Here is a 15,202-nt window from a genome sequence, read left to right as displayed (position 1 = left end):
TGCGAAGGAAATGAAATTGCTAAAAGAAGCACATAAAGGCGGTAAGGAAGAAAGTTAGTTGGGAAATGAGGACGGGGAGGAAGAGAGCGAGCTTGTAGGAAAAGAAGAGGATAACGGCGGGAAGAAAGTGATAGAGCCTGTAAAAAAAGTAGAGGATAAGTGCGAATGTGTAAGTGATAGAGCCTGTAAAAAAGTGATAGAGCCTGTAATAAACTTATCAAACAGTTATATGAAACTTGCACAAATCAATCCAGAGCGAATGTGTAAGTGTGTAATTAGTTTAATTTTTTTAACTACTTCATATATGTTATCATTTTATTTTTGTTCATCACAATTTTATTTGGCCTTAATTATCTTTTTTATTTAGAGTGTTTGTTCGAGTACATGAAGCAGTAATGCGTGGTCATATTTTCGAATGCATGAAACCAAGGGGGTGGCTCTCCAGTCTGGCTATTATCGACACCTAGTTCTATGTGATTCCCATTATTTAAATACTATTTATTTCTTAGCAATTGTTTTGTTTAATGCTTCAGCTAATGTCTGCGGCTACCCAAATAATGATGGGGGATCTTTTGAAAAATAGAGATCACATGAAGCGTTTCATAATTACGCATGCATTTTCTGTGAGTAAGCTATGAATACATGTACATTTAATAATTGTTGTAGTAAATTTTGCAAAATATATAATTCACCAAAATTGTTATTGTAGGATGATGTGATTGCAAATTTACCTAAGTTGCATCACACCCATGCATGACTCGTCACTCCTTCACTAATCTTGTATCGAACCATTTAAGGATAAGTGATGATCCAATCGAAATCATGAGACATTGCAACACGGTAAGTGTACACTCTCACTTTGTCCTTTGCAAAAGTTGAATGTGTTCCTTCTAATACTTTTTTTCTTGTTTCTTTCATTTTTGTTTGCATTCAATTTGTGTTGAAGACCTTTATTTTTTTCTTCTCAATTTCTTGGTTATTCCTTGATTTATTCTTGTTTCTGGATCAATATCTTAGTGACATAAGATTATTAACGTATGTGATTTTGCCATGTTTTATCACATGGTTTTGGGATTAATGGGAAAAGAAAAGTGGGGCGGCAAACGGTTGCATATATCCAATATGACTTGCTTAAAATGTTTTAAAAGTAAAATAAAATATGATATGCAGTAATGAAAACCATTCGGTATAATTTCGTGAGAAATCCTTTCGGTATATATAGCAGTTCTCTTAATTTTTCTATGCAACTTAGTTAATATTTCGGTTTTCGTATTTTAGATCTTTGCCCCAACCATACAAGACCAACATTGGTTTTGTTATGTACTTGATAAGATCAAAAAGAAGTTGTTCGTGCTAAACTCTTTGTATAGTGAAAGAAATGAAGATGAAAAACAGTTGGATCTTTTTATGGTAAATAATTTTATTCATAAATTAATGATGATTGTTTTGATTGATAGCAAATGCTTGACAAGTAATTGTTGATCACCTTTTATTATGTGGATCTATAGAAGAGGAACTTCGAGAACTTGCTGCATTTCATGGATGAATGTCAAACATTAGAGCTCGTTTACGAGGACTTGCCGCAACAAAAAAATATGTAAAGAAATGCTGGAAACTTTGCTTCATTTATGGTTTTATAATTTTTTAGCAAGAGATTATATTCACGATTCGTATTGTACATATTTTGTAGCCATGACTGTGGAATATATGTTTTAAAGTATTTGGAGATGTGGGATGATGACAAGAAATGAGGTGACAGAACCATGCCTGATTTCACATTGGTAAAATTTTAACGATTTGTCAACTTAACTGGTATTTTATTGAAATAGTAATATATATATATATATATATATATATATATATATATATATATATATATATATATATATATATATATATATATATATAGGACGAAATTCTACATTTTCGTCGATAATTTGTTTGTGAATGGGTGTTGCATCCTCAAAATCTCGAGTTGAAACATGTACGAGTAGAAGCAAGTCTCCCGGATGACTTCTCAATAGACTCGCTTCAGTCTTGATTGGGTAACTCATCTATCATATGTTTTTTTTGCATTGTGAATTTTTATTTGTTTTGTTGTCGGTTGTGACTTAAAGTGGGGGTTTTGAGTAGGAGCTGAAGGAAGCAATTTTCGTGGTTGTAGCAGAAGCTTAGTAGCAAGGTAAAGCTTCAATTTCAGGTGGGTTCTCTAGGTTCCTAAACCTTGATTTAATAGAAACCTTAGTTTCCCCAAATTTTGCCCCTTTGCATGATAACTTGGACTGTTTGGAATTATGCAGGTTGTTCAATGTTGAATCAGTTCAACCCGGGCTTGAGCCGATGCAAACGCTTCCATGGGCTTGAAAATGTGTGCGCCTGAGCTTATGAGCCGGTGCATACTGTGCTGAACCGGTACATGAGTTCCAGGACGTGTTTTTATGAAAAATGAGAGTTTTTGCATCGACACAACTCTAGCAACTTTTTTCATACTATATTGCTATTGCTAGTAATAGTGATCGACTTGGTTAGTCAACGGACCATTTTCATGAACAATAATTATGGGTAGACTATGACATTGCAGAGTAAAGACTGGGCTCAAAAACACAACAAAACGTCTCTTTCCAAATCATTTTCTTCCTCAACGCGTTTTTCAAGTTGAACAAGTACTATTGTTTTGTTACTTATCCAATGGAAATTAAACCCTTCCTTTACAATTGCTAATATTTGTTTATGTTAAATAAAATTTAGATTAAGAAAACTAACCCAGGTTCAGTCTAATAAAAGAGATTAAATATAACAGTTGATTTAGTTGGTAATGATTTTATTCGTAGTATCTTAAAATTAGAATCTCGTTGGTGTGTGCTAATATGAAAGTAATTTTGTAAGTTTCATTGAGTTTTTAGACTTTTTTTGATTATGATGAACTTCGACACTCAACTCACCTAATTTTTTATTAGCGAAAAAATAAAATAAAAAAGACTATTTTTTTCTACAATATCCCTATCAACTGAACTAAACAACCCGGACACATTTTTATATGTTTAGTGGTGTTTTTCTTCTTAGGTTAATGTTGAAACTTGAAACACGTTTTCCAAGTTTGAGTTAGGAAAGGGTTGCAGTTTCACACTATTTAGTGGCGTGTTCAGTCAGAGTATATGTTTCTAAGTCCAAGTCAAGTCCAACAACAATTAATTATATTTTGTACTCTAAGAAAATTAAGATTTAAGACACAAACCAGCGTTTTATGCAGTGAAAAACACTCCCAATACTTTCCCACATTTCCATCAAATTTCCTTCCACTAACCCAACATACAATCCCAAACTCCAACATATATTACATATACTATAAGGGAATGAATAAAGTTGTATATTGCATTACTTTTGAGAGTTTACAAGAGGTGTATATATACACAAGTATAGTAACCTAATTGGAGTAAATTAAGGAACAAATATCTCCAACAACTGAGGTGATTGACTCTATAGACTTTATACAAATCCAAAATAATAATGATAATAATTAAATACTAATTATGATTGATATCCTCCCGCAAGTTGGGCGACCTGGAAGAAAGATGCAACTTGGATAGTAGAAACTCGAACCGAGGGCGAAGCAGAGGCTTGGTGAGAATGTCAGCAAGCTGGTCGTTGGTAGAGACGAAGGAAACACGAAAACGGCCACGTTGAACGTTTTCACGGACAAAGTGATAAGCTAAGGCTATGTGCTTCATTCTGGAGTGGAAGACAGGATTAGTACTCAGATGTGTAGCACCAAGATTGTCGCAGTAGATGACAGGACCAGCTGTAGGAGTGTGACCAAGTTCAGTGAACAAAGAGAGTACCCAAAGGAGTTCACTGGCCGTGTCGGCCAAGGCTTTATACTCAGCTTCAGTGGATGATCGAGCAACCGAGCGTTGCTTGCGGGAACTCCAAGAGATGGGGGTGTCGCCAAGATAGAGCAGGTAACCAGTGGTAGAGATATAATCATCTTTGTCACCCGCCCAGTCCGCATCTGAGTACGCATGAAAGGTCAGGGGAGCAGTCGCGGAGATGAAAATGCCTTTGTCACAAGAGCCGGCCAGATAGCGAAGTAGACGCTTGAGAGCCAACCAGTGCATGGTGCTCGGGTTCTGCATGAACTGAGCAAGTTTGTTGGTCGCGAAGGCAATGTCTGGTCGAGTAAGACTCAAGTATTGGAGACTTCCAACTAGTGCTCGGTATTCAGTCGGGGAGGGCAAGGGATCACCAGAGTTTTTGAGCAGCGGAGGAGTTGCAGTTATTGGAGTGGACGCTGGTTTAGCTTCTGTCATGCCCGACTTTTGAAGGAGATCAGTGATGTATTTCCGTTGTGAAAGGAACATGCCCGCAGCGGAAGGAATGACTTCAACACCCAGGAAATAATTGAGATAGCCAAGATCTTTCAATGAGAAACGGGCAGCAAGTGTAGCAATGAGATGAGACAATTCTGTCGAGGAGTTCCCCGTAACAATGATGTCGTCGACATAGACGAGCAAGTATAGTGTCGCGCGTGGTGTCCGCTGAATGAACAAAGAAGCATCGGCGGTGGAATTGACGAAGCCAATGGAGAGCAGGAATACACGAAGTTCCATATACCAAGCGCGAGGAGCTTGCTTTAACCCGTAGAGCGCCTTCTTTAGGCGACAAACATGATCAGGGAAGTTTTTGTTAACAAAGCCAGGTGGTTGAGCCATGTAGACCTCCTCGTTGAGCGTCCCTTGAAGAAAGGCATTGTTAACATCAAGCTGGCGGACGGACCATCCTTGTCGAACTGCCAAGGCGAGGATGATCCGAATTGTCACTGGTTTGACGACGGGGCTAAATGTTTCTGTGTAGTCACAACCAGGGCGTTGATGGAAACCTTTAGCGACCAATCGAGCCTTGTACCTATCAATGGACCCATCTGGATTTCTCTTGATGCGAAAGACCCACTTACAACCAACCAAATTCTGAGCAGAGGAACGACCAACGAGTTCCCAGGTGTTGTTGCGATGTAGGGCATCAAATTCAGCCAACATGGCGGAACGCCAGTCCGGATCACGAAGGGCTTGGGTAATAGTACCAGGTTCCAGCGGGGATGAGGGACGGACATGGAGGTTGAGTTTGTGGATGGGTTTGACGATGTTGTTTTTGGACCGCGTGATGATCCCACCGCCATGAGGTTCAGTGGTCGTTGTGGGGGGAGAGGTCGTTTGTGGTTGTGGGAGCAATGTTGGCTGTATGGAGGAAGGGGGGTCATTACTGGTCATGTCATTGCTCGTTGTATTTGAGGACGAGGATTGGGATGTGGTCGGGGAGGAAATGCCAGACGGGAAGGGAGGCTCAACAAGTGAGGTATCCGGGGATGTGGGGTTGGTGCTCGCAGTAGGTGGAGTGGTGGTCGGTAAGACGGGCAGTTGGAGTGGACCAGTCTGTGAGGTCTTGGACGTGGTCGGTTGGGCCACCAGTGAACGGAAAGGGAATTCAGTTTCGACGAACTTGACATGGCGAGAGGTGTAAATCCGTCCAGTTGAAGGATCGAGGCATAGATATGCATGTTGATCAGCTGAGTAACCTACAAAAACACACATAGTAGACTTTGGAGCAAGTTTATGGTTAGCATAAGGTTTAATCCAGGGAAAACACAGACATCCAAAACATTTTAATTTATGATAATCCGGACTAATGCGGAGGAGTTGAGAGTAAGGTGATTGGTGCCCGAGGATTGGGGTAGGGAGACGGTTAATGAGGTAGGCTGCAGTGGTCATGGCGTGAGGCCAGTAGGTGAGGGGAAGGCCAGCGTGGTGAAGGAGGGAGAGACCGGTTTCGGCAATGTGCCGATTCCGCCGTTCAGAGATGCCATTGTGTTCGGGTGTATGAGGGGGAGTGGTGTGGTGACTTATGCCATGAGTACTTAGAAAGGAACGAAGACCAATGTATTCGCCACCATTGTCAGTGTATAGGACTTTTATTTTGTGTTGGTAGAAGTTTTCAACTAGTGTTTTAAATTTGGGAAAAATAGATTGCACATCAGATTTTAGTTTCATGGGATATAGCCATATATAGCGAGTATAATGATCAACAAACAAACAATAGTAACGAAGGCCATCAATAGATAAAACAGGGGAAGTCCATACATCAGAAAAAATTATTTCTAATGGATAAGTAGATGTAAGAGTAGATTCATGAAAAGGAAGTTTATGACTTTTATTAATTTGGCATGAATTACAATCGGATTGCGGAAATTTATTTGAACCTAAAGAAAAATGCTGCTGAATAAATTTAAAGATGGAAGTTGAAGGGTGTCCAAGCTTGTGATGCCAGGAAGCAGAGGATTCCACTTGGACGGTGTGGGCGGAAGGTGAGGTCGTGGGCAACAGATAAAGTCCATTCACACAGGAGCCTTTATGGGTTGTTTGGCGTGTCTGCAAGTCCATGACATAAAAAGAGTTTGGTAAGAAAACAATGGCAGAGTTAGTTTGTTTGGTGAGTTTAGAGACAGAAATGATTTGTTGTTTCATGGAGGGAACATAAAGAGCATTAGACAAGGATAAATCATTAATTAAAAGTGTTCCAGAGTGAGAGATGTTTAAACCTGAACCATTCCCCATGAAGAGGGAGTCGGGGCCAGTGTATGGATGGTGAAGTGCCAAAGTTGTAAGGTCGTTGGTCACATGATGTGTTGCTCCACTGTCGAGCAGAAAACCAGGCGAGGATGTGCCAGCAGTAGCGGTGTGGGCCTGGGCCTGGCCAGTGGTGCTCGGAGAAGAACGAGGAGGTGCGGGGACACTGGGGTGTTGGGTCCGAAAGAGTTGGCAGTCAGCGAGGACGTGTCCCTTGGTGTTGCACCATTGACATCGACCAAGGAATGGTTTGCGATCACCTGGGCGTTGGTTGGTCGGTGCAGGTGCTTGACTTGGTCGAGGCTTGTTGTTGGTCGACCTTGCTTGAGCGTGCAGCGCAGTAACAGGAGCAGGTGATTGGCGTTGAGCAGCAGCAAGAGAGAGTTCCTGGATGAGGAGCTTTTCGAGGAGATCATCAAAGGTGATTGGAGTGTCCCTTGCGTTGACCCCATCAATGACTGCTCGGTAACCGTCATCAAGGCCGCGCAAAACATGGTCGGTCATGTCCTCGACGGAGATAGCAGATCCGAGAGAGGCGAGGAGATCAGCAGTTTGCTTCAGAGAGTGCATGTAGGTCGTGATGGATTGAGTACCTTTCGAGGCCATCCGAAGACGTTCCTTGAGTTGTTTAAGGTGACTGCGGGAGGCTTTGGCATAGGTGTTCTTGAGAAGCTCCCAGAGGTCGTGCGAGGTCTTCGTCTGGGACACCAAGGAGGCCACCTCGTCGGAAAGAGTGGTGAGGATGGCACCATAGATGAGGCGATCCTGGCGACGCCATGTTTGAAAAGCAGGGTTTGGTGATGTTACCGGAGGCGTTGCGGTGGTGGTGATCGTTGCTGTCGGCGCAGGGAACGATCCATCAGTGTATTTGAGTAGGTCAAAACCATCAAGGAAGGCTTCTACCTGGAGTTTCCAATTGAGGTAATTGGTAGGGAGAAGCTTGGTGACACCGCTGAGGGTGATACACGCAAAGGGTTTGGAGGGTTCATAGGGGTTAGCTATGGAGCGAGAGCCATCGGAAGTCATGGGAGGCAAAGGGTTACGGCAAACGGAGAAAAAACGGCGTTTTCTGGTTTAACAGGGTAGGGCTGGAACGTTACCAACTGATACCATATAAGGGAATGAATAAAGTTGTATATTGCATTACTTTTGAGAGTTTACAAGAGGTGTATATATACACAAGTATAGTAACCTAATTGGAGTAAATTAAGGAACAAATATCTCCAACAACTGAGGTGATTGACTCTATAGACTTTATACAAATCCAAAATAATAATGATAATAATTAAATACTAATTATGATTGTTATATACTCTCATCTCATTTCCACCTTTTTTATTCTCTTCACTTGTTCTTTCTTCTATATTAGTATTCTCTTCCACCTCAACAATACAATTAAAAATAGTGAACACAGAAGCAGACACAGCTACTAACATAACATTAAGTCATCAAATATCTTTATCTATATCTATATCTATATATACAAATCCTAGATAGTTGTGAAATTGTTTATCTAAACCCTAATCCATAAACCAATGAAAACCTTTCATTTAGCCACATCATCCACTTAGATTCATTTAATGTGGGGTACTAATTGTAATTATTATTATTATTATTATTGTTTTGAGTTATTATTCATTTTAAATTTTTGGCAAACACATAAAAATGTTTCATTCACCTTTAATTTTACTTTTTTATTTAACTCTAGCAACTGTAAAATGCCAGAAGACTGCCCCATTGACAGTAAAACGTGATCAAATAGTAAAATTCTCTTGAATATTTGTATTACATATGTGGGGAGTCAGGTTAAGATATGTGGGGAGTTGCACAATAACTCGGGTTAACCCTCGTAACTTTTGGCAAACACATAAAAATGTTTCATTCACCTTTAATTTTACTTTTTTATTTAACTCTAGCAACTGTAAAAAGCTAGAAGACTGCCCCATTGACAGTAAAACGTGATCAAATAGTAAGATTCTCTTGAATATTTGTATTACATATATGGGGAGTCAGGTTAAGCTAAGTGGGGGGCTGCACAATAACTCGGGTTAACCCAATTGATGCATTCACCAAGTATGCATTCACTTGGTTTGACTCACTAACCAAGTATGCATTCACTTGGTTTGACTCACTGTGATGATTTTTTATAAAAAAGGTTTACAATTTCACTAATTCAAAAAAGAGTTTAATTGTTGTGCACCGTCAGTTTAAAGATTTTTTACACATACATTCAATGACGCGTTGCCACATCATTTAATGAATATGACACATCATGTGTTTTTAATTACCATACATGATGTGTCGATATATTATTGGACGCATGTGTAAAATAACTTTATACTGACGGTGCATATTGATGAATAATTTGCAAGTGTACAAATAGCCGTCAAGTAGTATAAAAATCGTTCTTTCCACAGGGATTGTTGTAGTTCAAAAAACTAATTGAATTCATATTTAAACATATAAATTTCAATGTAAAAATGGGGGGGAATTTGTTGATTCAAATTTCGATCACAAAAATTGGATATTACTTAAGATTAAAATCAATAGGAGAAAAGCGATTGATCTTTTTGGTTCATCTAATTACTATTTCTCTTGGTAATTTCATGTAATAACGAATTTACTCAATTTAGTTTCACGATTAGATTAAATAAAAAATAATTATGCCCAATGTCTTGGTAACATAATCCTCTCCCTTGATCATTGATCCCTAATATCTTAGGTAATCTATGATCAATTGAGGTTTACAACCTTTAATCCTTTAATCTCAATTAACGATCCGAAATGTCTTAAGTGAAAGTTAATTGATCAATCGTTCCTAGATCGATCATTCATTCATATCGTCATAGTAAAACAAATAATTGAAAACATTACACAATTGATCAAGTTATGCAAAGCATTAAGAACAAGGAATGATTGAAGAAACTAACTTCGTAATTCATTAATCATAACATATGATAATCACATAGTTCAAGAGAAATAATATTAAGAATCCCCTAAGGATCAATCATGAGAATTTAGTTACACATAGTAATAAAAGACATTACAATCAAAGAAATGAAAGAAAGCATGATTACAAGATGATCTTGATGTGTTTCCACCTTCAAATCCTTGTCTCCAAGCTCCTTGATCTTCAAAAGTTCTCAAAATTGATGTTTCCAATGTCAATTTTCGATCCCCTATCTCAGATCTGCGTTTTCCTTTTATAACCGGAGTCAATAAATGAGAATTTCGCCTCAGGCACAAGCATTTTCGCCCCAAGCACATAATTTTCGCCTGAGGTACCAACATTTTCGCCCCAGGCGAACAGGCAAACAGAGATGTACTTTTTCTGGTGAAATTTTCGCCTGAGGCACAGGATTTTTCGCCTCAGGCGAACAAGCAAACAGAGAGGTATTTTTCAATTGGGACTTTTCGCCTCAGGCACAGGATTTTTCGCCTGGGGCGAAAAAAGCAGAATATTAGCCATTTTCTTCATTCTTCAGCTACTTTCATCTTTTACAAATATCTTCAAACTAGTGCATTATTCTTCCATGAAATGAGTTACAATTCTTCTAAAAACAATTGAAATTGGTCTTATTTTCATGTAATGACGCATGTCATCACAACCCCAAACTTATTTCATTCCTTGTCCTCGAGGAATATCTCAATCTCTAAGAACACAAAACACTACCTCAATCCATTTGGCTACACAAACTCAAACCCAATCAAGTTAGACGCAATTTGCATAATATTTCAACGATCAATTTCGTCATGATTCAAATACACACAGTTTCAAATTTAGGCAAAACAAAGAGCATCAAACAAAGATTGACCATACTTAATCTCTTCACACCCTCACTGACTCTCCTGTTTAAGGGTAATATTCACTACCCACCCTACCCTAAATTGAATAGATACAACACCCCACCCTACTTTTTAAGAATTGATACTTGAGAACAATTTTCTTTCACAAAATTTTCTTTCAAGGAATTCTTTTTGTTTTCAAGAAGATCACCATGATTATTTTTTTTTTCTTTTTTTTTTTCTTTTGGTGAACTTTTGAATTTTTCTTTCATAATTTTTTTTTAGTTCTCTAGTATACCCACCCCAAACTTAAGTTGTTGCTAATTCCAAAAGCAACCCCAAACTTAGTGACATGCATTGTGCAAAAACCACTAAAGGTATCTAATTCATCAAGAAAATCATTTTTTTTATTTATATTATTTTGATAACTTGGGTCAGATAACAAACAAAACATTTTTCTTTAAGCTCAAAAGGGGTTAAACAAAGGATAAGCAATGATAAAGGTGGCTAGAACAGGCTCAAGGTACCAAACAACTTGCCTCGTGTGTGCATCACAACAGTAAATCAATTAAAGAGAACATGCGCAAAGTCTAGAGACATAGCTAAGTGTGGAATTCTCATAATCATCAAAAGAAATCAATGTTTGGGCTCAAAATCTCACGGTTATGCTGGATTAAACTATGGTCAATATTTGTGCGAGTCCCTAAGCTTTGCCTAAATTATCACTATGATGCATCAGAAACAATCAAAAACATCACACATTCATATCATGCATTTGGTCAACAATTTTGAATCTAACATGATAGCCAAACAAATTTCAAATAGTGTGAGGTTTTCAAAAAGACTAAGACATTCAAGGAAAACAACAAATAGCACAAGTACTTATTCATGACCAATAAAGAGCAAGTAACAACTTCAACATAAACGCACAAAGCAGGCCAAAAAGTACACATGGAAAAGGTAATATCTGAAAACCTGATTTTTTTTTCCAGCTTTCGAATGCACTATACTCCAACTCCTCTATTGTCTTCTTGAACCTGCAAAACACAAAACAAAACAAAGAAAAACATTGTTTAGTGAATAAAACCTTGGGTTGCCTTCCAAGCAGCGCTCTTTTAACGTCAATAGCTTGACGGTCCATGACTTCAAATTAGGGAGGATATTTCGGACTTGTTTCACCCCAACTCCTCTTTTGATCTTTCTTCAACCGAGAATTATTCTGATCAACAAGCAATGATTTCACTATTGTCGGACGGCGAATGAACTTTATCTGCTTATTCCTCCCTTTCTTTCTTTTCTTCTTTCGTGCTCCTTTTGGACCTTCCTTAGAATCATCCACACTCTTTTTCCTAAAACTCGTCATGACGGTTTCAACTAGCTTCATCATTTCTTTCTTTACTAAACCTTCCAATGGAGGAATAACAATTTTACAAGCATCCACACCCGTATTGACTTCTTCCTCCTTATACACCTTGTGCAAGCAAAAGGCAGGGATTATACCATTTAAATTCCAAGCCGAAGTGTCATAATCCTTCTTCCAAAGGAGTAAGCAAGCTACTAAGTATGACCGGTTGCTTTGATTCTTCTCCCAAGAATACATACTTCCAATTAGGAGGAAGTTCTTGCAACCCCGGAGGACTTGGCTCAAACTCTTCCTCCACTAGCACTGTCTCCTCCACTTTTAGCGTTTCCGCTACTTGGCACTCATCCAATTGTTGAAGAAAAAGTTCAATTTCATGATCCCATTCTTCTTCTCTCACATCCTTTGCCACATCCTCTAACACATCCACCTTGAAACATTCGGGTACCACTCCACAAAACTTTGTTGCTTCAAACACCTTGAAGCATACTTGTTCATTGTCTAGACGAAACATGAGGTCACCCATCTCAACGTCAATTAGAGCCCTTCCGTTGGCTAAGAATGGTCTTCCCAACAAGAGAGGAACTTCAGCGTCCTCCTCCATATCTAGAATCACGAAATCAGCCGGGAATACAAATTCAGCACATCTTACCAAAACATCTTGTAAAATTCCATGTGGGTAGGTAATTGACCGGTCGGCAAGAGATAATTGCATCTTTTTCGGTTTAGCCACGGCACCCGGGATGCGCTTCATCATAGACAAGGGCATCAAATTGATGCTTGCACCCAAGTCACATAAAGCTCTCCTAACATGTAAATTTCCAATAGAGCATGGAATGGTGAAACTTCCCGGATCCTTCCTCTTTTGTGGAAGCTTCTTTTGAATTATTGCACTACACTCTTCGGTCATGTCTACCGTCTCATCATCAAGAGGTTTTCGTTTCTTTGTCAAAAGCTCCTTCATAAATTTCGCATATATGGGCATTTGTTCCAAAGCCTCTGCAAAAGGAATATTCGCTTGGAGACTATGAAGCATTTTCATGAAATTTTTGAAGTGTTGGTGCTCTTTCTCCTTAGCCTTCTTCTTTCGCGGATACGGCAACTTGGCATGGAATGAAGTGTTTTGCCCTTTGTTGCTATCCTTCTCTTCTAAGCTTTGACCTTTCTTCAATGTGTGGTTCTTTTCAACAAACTTCTCATCACTCTCTTTTTAAATTTTTTTCTCTCTCTCATTTTCGACTACTTCTTCTATCTCACCTTCAATCTCATTTTGAAATCCTCCCTCTTTTTCTTTTTCTTTCTCACTTTTTTCTACTTTTTCATTTTCACTCTTATTTTCGACTTCTTCCTCAAGATCATTTTTTCCTTTCACTCCCTCAACACTAGACTCTCTCTTTTTCTTTGTCACAACCTCAGGTGAAGGAACCACTCTACTTCTCAAATTGATCGCATTGCAGCTTTCATGACCAGAATTATCTTTTGTAGAACCTTTCAAAGCCATTATTTTGAGTAGCCACGAATTGCCTTGACAATCGACCCATTTGAGTTTCTAGGTTCTTGATTGAAGCTTCATGATTCTTGTTAGCAATGTCTTGGTTAGCTTTCATTTGGTCTTGGCTAATCTTCATTGCTTCAAAATTTCCTTGAGTCACCTTGATAGCTAAGATAAGACTATCTTCAAAATTTCCATGATTCTTGTTAAACAAGAATTAGCTCCATAAGAAAAGTTCATGTGATTCTTCCCTCCAAGATTATAGGCATTGAAATGTGGATTGTTTTGCTTCCCATTCCACATGTAGCTCATCTGCTCTTGGGCTGCTAATTGCGTGGTAATAATTTTTAGTAGAGTATTCATTAACTTGTAACTTGTTAACAGTTCATTTTGATTGTCTAATTTAAGCATGACTTCCTGCCTGGTCTAAACAACAAAGAAAATACCTTAGTAGCACTTGCACTAAACAATAGTGAAAACGAAATTTAAAATGAAACCGATTTTTGTATTTTTTTTATAAACAAAAAAAAACTAAAATAGTGAACTAAGTATGGTCCAATTGCCTTGTTGAATCAATCAACAATCCCCGGCAACGGCGCCAAAAACTTGATGAATAATTTGCAAGTGTACAAATAGCCGTCAAGTAGTATAAAAATCGTTCTTTCCACAGGGATTGTTGTAATTCAAAAAACTAATTGAATTCATATTTAAACATATAAATTTCAATGTAAAAATGGGGGGGGAATTTGTTGATTCAAATTTCGATCACAAAAATTGGAAATAACTTAAGATTAAAATCAATAGGAGAAAAGCGATTGATCTTTTTGGTTCATCTAATTACTATTTCTCTTGGTAATTTCATGTATAATAACGAATTTACTCAATTTAGTTTCACGATTAGATTAAATCAAAAATAATTATGCCCAATGTCTTGGTAACATAATCCTCTCCCTTGATCATCGATCCCTAATATCTTAGGTAATCTATGATCAATTGAGGTTTACAACCTTTAATCCTTTAATCTCAATTAACGATCCGAAATGTCTTAAGTGAAAGTTAATTGATCAATCGTTCCTAGATCGATCATTCATTCATATCGTCATAGTAAAACAAATAATTGAAAACATTACACAATTGATCAAGTTATGCAAAACATTAAGAACAAGGAATGATTGAAGAAACTAACTTCGTAATTCATTAATCATAACATATGATAATCACATAGTTCAAGAGAAATAATATTAAGAATCCCCTAAGGATCAATCATGAGAATTTAGTTACACATAGTAATAAAAGACATTACAATCAAAGAAATGAAAGAAAGCATGATTACAAGATGATTTTGATGTGTTTCCACCTTCAAATCCTTGTCTCCAAGCTCCTTGATCTTCTAAAGTTCTCAAAATTGATGTTTCCAATGTCAATTTTCGATCCCCTATCTCAGATCTGCGTTTTCCTTTTATAACCGGAGTCAATAAATGAGAATTTCGCCTCAGGCACAAGCATTTTCGCCCTAGGCACATATTTTTTGCCTGAGGCACCAACATTTTCGCCCCAGGCGAACAGGCAAACAAAGAGGTAATTTTTCTGGTGAAATTTTCGCCCGAGGCACAAGGATTTTTCGCCTCAGGCGAACAAGCAAACAGAGAGATATTTTTCAACTGGGACTTTTCGCCTCAGGCACAGGATTTTTCGCTTGGGGCGAAAAAAGCAGAATATTAGCTATTTTCTTCATTCTTCAGCTACTTTCATCCTTTGCAAATATCTTCAAACTAGTGCATTATTCTTCCATGAAATGAGTTACAATTCTTCTAAAAACACTTGAAATTGGTCTTATTTTCATGTAATGACGCATGTCATCACATATAAATTAAATTCTAAAAAAAAAACATGATCCTTCTCCTCCGGCTCTAGGGTATTGAGTTTCAACCAATACATAAAAAAAAA

General features: G+C 38.1%; 1 long non-coding RNA gene across 1 annotated transcript; it reads left to right on the top strand.

Annotated features, from left to right (window-relative positions):
• The first annotated feature begins 1,238 nt into the window (after positions 1 to 1,238).
• Positions 1,239 to 1,743, top strand: LOC123885016. The gene is made up of 3 exons (XR_006801047.1): positions 1,239 to 1,410; positions 1,509 to 1,597; positions 1,691 to 1,743. It is a non-coding gene; the product is annotated as an uncharacterized LOC123885016 (long non-coding RNA).
• The last annotated feature ends 13,459 nt before the right edge of the window (positions 1,744 to 15,202 follow it).

Source organism: Trifolium pratense, linkage group LG5, assembly GCF_020283565.1.
Source record: "Trifolium pratense cultivar HEN17-A07 linkage group LG5, ARS_RC_1.1, whole genome shotgun sequence".
NCBI classification, from domain to species: Eukaryota; Viridiplantae; Streptophyta; class Magnoliopsida; order Fabales; family Fabaceae; genus Trifolium; species Trifolium pratense.
The sequence above is the reverse complement of the archived record's forward strand: the minus strand, read 5'-3'. Positions and strand labels throughout refer to the sequence as shown.